Source organism: Sapajus apella, unplaced genomic scaffold (assembly GCF_009761245.1).
Source record: "Sapajus apella isolate SASKATOON/1434 unplaced genomic scaffold, GSC_monkey_1.0 scaffold59, whole genome shotgun sequence".
NCBI classification, from domain to species: Eukaryota; Metazoa; Chordata; class Mammalia; order Primates; family Cebidae; genus Sapajus; species Sapajus apella.
The window spans coordinates 13,508,989-13,516,164 of record NW_022436999.1 but is presented as its reverse complement, the minus strand read 5'-3'; the positions used below and the strand labels follow the sequence as shown (position 1 = coordinate 13,516,164).

Genomic DNA, 7,176 nt, shown 5'->3' with positions numbered 1-7,176 from the left:
TTGAAAGTGTTTAGCAATAATAAAGCTCTATTCTAGAAATGTAAAAATTACTAAAAGTTGTACATTTTAGTTATTCATGGATAACAGAAATATAACAGCCATTTTGTATAAAATATATGATAAATCAGAGTAAACTAAGAATTTATGTATAAATTAATAGTTTTCATGCTTTCCCCAAACAATATGCTAAAAAGCTCTCACTTGCCCTAGGGAAGTACATATACATGTCTTAGTGAGGTCTGCAGTTTTGCTAAAATAAATCACTACTTGCCAACATTAAGGGGAAACAGTAATTTATAGGACTGCAGTGAATACAGATTTTTAAAATTATGGTCTGTCCTAGGGGAAAACTACCCCTGTACAAATGTATTTACAAGAAAATAGTTGGAAATGTTTGGAAGCCTGGGCACTGTGGCATAATATTTTATTACCATCATTATTTGCCTAAGTTAAGGTGCTTATCAGATTTGATCTCAGCCCTAAGAAAATTTAAAGTAGTAAAATAGCATTCAGAGAAGACCTACATCATTACAGCAATATCCCTGATTCTTCAGATTTGGAGAGCTCTGAAGTTTTTTGAGCTCTTTATCACACTGCCTCTCCAATGAGGTTCCTTGCCTAGAATAAATAAGAAATTAAAATATACCAATTTATAAGTCATTTGACAAGAATAATTTGTAATTTAGGTTGGACCTAAGGATGAGCTATGATGGTTTTATTGAGAGGATTAAAACTAGTGTCCAGTCTCTGTGCGGAATTTTCTTCCCTCTAGCCAGACCACATTTGAAAACTTTTCCTTTTATGGCTTCAGTTAAAGAAGAGAGTTGACCTCTACACAAACTCTCATGAGCACACATAGAGTTGTGTGGGGTTTTTCTTTTCTATCACCCCCCATCCTTTCATATTTTAGACAACCTAGGCCCAGGGTCCCCCATGTTCATCCCTTTCCTGCTGAGACCCAGGTCTTTTTGGAGCAGACTCCTTCCTTAGATTAATCCCATTGTCTGACTTTTCAACATCCCACAAAGGGCTGCTATGTCCTAATAGTTAAACAAACAAACAAAGAGAAAACACACACAGTCACATGGATTTGAGCCACTTCAAGTTCATGTTCTTGGACTTCTCCCTTCCGCTTACCCTAGAGCTGTCCCACGGGATGCCCTTGGCAGCCTTCTCTTTCATGCTCTTCAAAGGCTCCCCCTTCCTCAGACCCAACCACCTCCCTTCATCCCTATTCTCAACAGATGACCTCCTCACTCACAAGGTAATCTACTCCTCACCCACCTTCGTTCCTTTTTTTTTCTTTCCTTTCATTCCGGGGGACAAGGCTACTTCTACCACCTTCCTCGGGAATCTTGTTCCAGTAACTATTATCTCTCTGGTATGAATGTTCTATCTCTCCTTGATTGATTCTTTCCCTTAGCAGACACAGACTCTCCCGGATTCCCTGCCACCTCCCTGGTCCATATCTGGGGCTGACCACCTATTAATGTAGGTGGTCTCAGGTTGTTTTCAAAGCTCTCTTCTTTCATTACTCTTTATACTTTTCTTTGGTATTCCCAAATATGTTGTGTAACAGTCAGGAGATGGAACCATACCAGTTATGTAATCCCAGCACTTTGGGAGGCCGAGGGGGGTGGATCACGAGGTCAAGAGATTGAGACCATCCTGGTCAACATGGTGAAACCCGGTCTCTACTAAAAATACAAAAAATTAGCTGGGCATGGTGGTGCGTGCCTGTAATCCCAGCTACTCAGGAGGCTGAGGCAGGAGAACTGCTTGAACCCAGGAGGCGGAGGTTGCGGTGAGCCAAGGTCGCGCCATTGCACTCCAGCCTGGGTAACAAGAGTGAAACTCTGTCTCAAAAAAAAAAAAAAAAATTCATATGAAGATTTGTTAATTAGGCATAAAGTTGTTAACCAAGTAACCCAAAGAGTGAGAAGAAAACTCTGAGATATGGCAGAAGTAGCCCCTGCAGGAAGCAACTCCACCTCTAGGGTTGAAAGGACAAAGGAAGAGGCTGTAATTATTAAAACTAGAATGCAGAAAAGAGACTGCCTAGGGTGGGACACAAACCTTGGAAGAGGGGATGTAGTTGGTCACTGCTAGTGTCTCTAGGCAAGGGTAAGAGGAAGCTGGTTTTGCAAGTGTTAGAAAAACTACACACCGGCCCCAACAGCTGTTACTGGAATGATGAGCAACTGCTGGATGGAAGCAGTAAGGCTGTGGGGAGATTCACACCCCTGTCCTCCCTCCAGCCCTACAGCTTCCCTCTATTGGCAGGGCCTAAGGAAAAGCCACTGGTCAAGCAGAAATGTGGTTTGCAGAGCCCTAGCTCCAGCATCAGAAAGCAAGTATGGAGAGTACATTTGGAGGAAAAGATAAAAATGAGCACAACTCCATAGCCTCAAATATCACTGGGAGGGGCCGGGCACAGTGGTTCATGCCTAATTAATCCCAGCACTTTGGGAGGCCAAGGCAGGTGGATCATTTGAGATCAGGCGTTCAAGACCAGCCTGGCCAACATGGTGAAACCCTGTCTCTACTAAAAATACAAAAATTAGCCAGGCATGTAATCCCAGCTACTCGGGATGACAGAGAGAGACTCTGTCTCAAAAATAAATAAATGAATAAAACCACTGGAGGATTCAACAACCTATTTGCCTAACACAAGTTTCTCCCTTGAGCCCCAGGTCTCTCCCTTGAGTCCCCACCCCCCTTCATGTTGGGCTTCTTGGGGCTATTCCTGAGTGGTTAGGAGTGAGAGCTCTAAGCCAGACTCTATGTTCAATTTCCAGCACTTCATCTTGCTGTCTGTGTGACCTTGGGAAACTTATTTAGCCATGCCATCCTCAACCCTGCATATGTAAACCAGGGCTTATAATACTACCTTCTGATAGGTGGTTATGAGATACGCAAAAGCCCAATCCCAGTTTTCAGTCATTCTTTTCAAAACATCTCACATAATTCTCTGGCTATTGGTACATGTAGATTATTAAAACCAGGGTGCAAATTGATAGTGTACTGCTTTAGAAAAACAGTAATCTTCTGCTAAACCCTCAGCCACATTTATTTTAGAAGGGCCAGGTCCAGATGGATACTATCATTGACTTGATTCTACAATTATTTGGGGATGGGCTCAAGTCTTGCATTTTTTTAGGTACTAGGGCCTTTGACTCTCTTTGGGAAAAAGTGAATTCTTTGCCAGCCCTAAGATCCTCTGACTGGTGTTAAAGTGCATTTAGTGGGAATGTCATTAACTTTTTCATGGGAAAGATGGAATTGGCCGGCGCCCTGTTTCTCCCTTCCAGTTTTTTTGTGGTCCTGGCTGTGTCTAGAGAGGGAAATCCAATGAAGTGTGAGGTCAGGCAGTCCAAGCTCTTCCCCAAGGTGCAGTCAGCCAGCAGGACTTGGTCCTACCTTAAGGCAAACACTACTTCTAAACATTTATTTATGCTTTTGAACCCAAGGTCCAATGGGAACATAAAACAAATGATTCCAAAAGAGATTACCCCCCACTGATTTCTTCTACCACACACAGAGAAAAGGAAAACCACGTACAAGCCAATAGCAGGGAACTTCTCCAGAGAGCTTCTGACCACCATGTATGAAGCCCTCAAATACAGCTATGGGGAGAGCAATGCTTGGGGAAGGCACATGGACAGAATGAAGGCACACGTATGTTTTTTGTTTTAATTTTCTTTTCACTAGACCTATCCTTGACTTTTCACAGATTTCCCAGCTGAAGAATCAAGATTGATGATAACACAGGAGAAAAATGTTCCACTGTGGCCAGTTTGTGTTCCTCCAGAGAGTCACTTGCACACACATGGATGGGCGGCCAGGAGACCTGGTTGACCCCTGAAGCAGCTGGGAGGGTTAGGCTACTCCCTGGGAGCTGCGATGGCGTGACCTCTCTGTCTTTTGGTTCTCTGGGAGGATACAGCTCCCACTGGCCCTGGTCCCACAGCGGACTGTCACCTCAGATGGCTTCACTGAGGCAGAATGAGTTACTGGTAACAGTCAAGCTCTACGATGTCCTACTGTGTCCCCCTTTGAGAGCACCAAGACTCTGACACTCCTACTGCTGGGCTGTGAAAATGACTAAGAAAAATGTAGTAGGGATAGCTTTTTAAAAAGCATGACAAGTTTTTTAGCCTTGCTCAAAAAATATCTCTTCTTAAGGAAAAAAAGCAAGAGGGGCTGAGGGTGGGCATGGGAGTGGGAGGGAGCTAAAATACTGTGTATGGGAAGTTGCCTTCAAAGGAATACAGGACTGCAGGGTGACTCATGTTCCCTGGAAATTGTTTACGTTCTAATACCAAATCTATAGAATCATAAAACCAGGCTGTATGCAAGCATTTTGCACGTGTTCGTCATCATTGTTACATGTCACAAGTATATTACTTTCATAACTAAGGTATAATCAAGTTGTCTTTACTTTTTATTCTTCCACACTGCAGCGCCCCCTGCCTGACATGTAGAAGGATAATCAACATGCTGGTCCTGCATAAAAGGAAGCTATCATAAACTATTAATGAGAGATGTTTCAGCCATCTTAAAATTGGTGAGAGATACAATTTTCATTTTGTAAATTAGAGTCAGCTTGCAGTTATTCACTGTAAAGAAATAAAGGAAGAAAAGCTTATGGGCTTACGTAGTTGGCTTTTGAACATATTTTATATTAAAAATATTTGAGTGTATTTATTTCTACTTTTGAACATAGTTTTCATCTAGGATTATGGAAAGCCAAGCCACTTCCTACAAACTAGACAAAGTACATTGACGTCATACCTTTTAAAAAAACCTGAAAAACAAAACCAAACAAAACCAAGAACACTCTGTTTAAATGAAATTGCTCAGAAGCCCAATATGTAAAATGAGTATAAATGGAGCAGCTTTGGTGCAAGCAGAGATTGCAGGCCTTGAGCCAAGCCCTCTTGGCTGTCATGTCCACCTCATAGTGACACCAAAGGTGCTCTGGAGAGAGCAGTTTACATAGGCAAATGAGCACACACAAAGATGTTCACCATCATTAGGCATTAGGGAAATTCAAATGAAAACCACAATGAGATATCACTGCACACCTATCAAAATAGCTAAAATAAAAAAGGGTGATGATACAAATATTGGCAAAGATAGGGAGAAACCAAGTCACTCATGCACTACCAGTGGGAATGTAAAGTGACGTAGCCACTCTGGAAAACAGTTTGGCAGTTTCTTAAAAAAACTAAACAGGGGCTGGACGCAGTGGCTCAGGCCTGTAATCCCAGCACTTTGGGAGGCCAAGGTGGGCAGATCACCTGAGCTCAGGAGATTGAGACCAGCCTGGCCAACATGGGGAAACCCCGTCTCTACTAAAAATACAAAAATTGACCAGGTGTGGTGGCACGTATCTGTAATACCAGCTACTCAGAACGCTGAGGCAAGAGAATCTCTTGAACCCAGGAGGCAGAGGTTGCAATGGGCCAAGACTGCACCACTGCACTCCAGCCTGGGCAATAGAGTGAGACTCCGTCTCAAAAAAACAACAAAAAACTAAACACATAACTATTATGCAACCAAACAACTGCACTCCTGGGCATTAATCCCAGAGAAGTGACAACTTCTGTTCATACAAAAACCTGTACACTAGTGTTCATATGAGCTCTATTCGTAATAACCTCCAAATGGAAACAACCTAGATGTCTTTCAACAGACGAATAGGTTAAACTGTGGTACATCTATATGATAGAATACTACTCAGCAATACAAAGAAGCCAATTATTAACACATTGAACCTGGGTGAATCTCCAGAGGATTACACCATGTGAATAAAGCTCACACCAAAATGTTGCATACTGTATTATTCTGTTTATACAACATACTTTAAATGACAAATTACAGAAATGGACAAAAGATTCATGTTTGCCAGGGGTTATGAATGTGAAAAGGGAAGTGGAAATGGCTTTAAAGGGCATGAAGGATTGTGTTGGTGATGAAATGACCTGTATTTTGTCTGTATCTATGTAAATATTCTGGATGTAATAGTGTACCATTGTTTTGCAAAACATTGCTATTGGGAAAATGGGGTTAAAAGTACATGGGATCTCTTTATTATTTCTTACAACTGCATGGGAGTCAAAAACTTTCTCAGAATAAAAAAATCAATAAATTTTTTTAATCATAAAAAAGATGATCTCTCCAAATCCTGTGTTCTGCTATGACTTGAATGTCACTTGTTTCACCCTGTTCAGACTGATTCGCGCATCACTCTAGAGATGGCAGTATGCCCTTCAGACAAAGGTCAGGTTCTAGGGGAAGCTTACCCTCCTTCTAATCCAGTAAAAAGCACTTATTTAACATCATGAATCAACAAAGTAGCCAGTGCTGGAAATGAACCTACTGTTTTTTTCTTTTAAGTTCATGCCTTCTCTGCACTAGGTGGTATTTAAGTGAAGGCAGAAAATGCAAGAAAGAAATAATATCAGTGAGAGATGATTATTAGTTGGATCATGGCATGTACCTACCTCACTTCAAAAAGGGATTTAGAATATGTTATTTTTAAAATACGTGTTCTATACTGTGGTAGGCTGAGTGGTAGTCCTCCAAAGAGGTCCATGGTTTAATCCTCAGAACATGTGAATATGTTACCTTGCAGGGTAAAAGGAATTTTGCAGATGTGACTAAGTTAAGGATCTTGAGATGAGAGGTTAACCTGTGCTACGCAGTTGGGCCTGATATAATCTCTGAACAGAGAGAAGAGAAGACAATTTGTTAAGGAAAGCAGAGGCTGGAATGATAATGGCCATAGCCAAAGAATACTGCCAGCTGCTGGAAGCTGGGAAAGGCAAGGAATATTCCCTCTGTAGACTTCAGAAGGAATCAGCCCTGCTGACACCTTGATTTTAGCCCTATGAGGTTCATTTCTGATTTCTGACCTCCAAAGTTGTAAGAGAAGAATATGTGTTGTCTTAAATCACTAAGTTTGTGGTAATTTGTTACAATGTCAACAATAAATTCACTGAAGGAGAAGAAAATAAAGAGGGAAAATATGATAAAGCAATAGCTTAGTCTTTCATGTGTTTAATTTTATTGAAATACTAATTTGAAAGCAAGATTTACTTCTTATAAGCTCTATGTAGACTATGCACTTGAAAGCTTACCAAAAGCAAAAAAAAACAAAAACAAAAACCA

General features: G+C 41.2%; 1 long non-coding RNA gene across 1 annotated transcript; it reads left to right on the top strand.

Moving 5' to 3' along the window:
- Positions 1 to 1,143: 1,143 nt before the first annotated feature.
- LOC116528712 lies at positions 1,144 to 5,240 on the top strand. The gene is made up of 3 exons (XR_004259156.1): positions 1,144 to 1,264; positions 3,734 to 3,878; positions 4,464 to 5,240. It is a non-coding gene; the product is annotated as an uncharacterized LOC116528712 (long non-coding RNA).
- Positions 5,241 to 7,176: the final 1,936 nt, after the last annotated feature.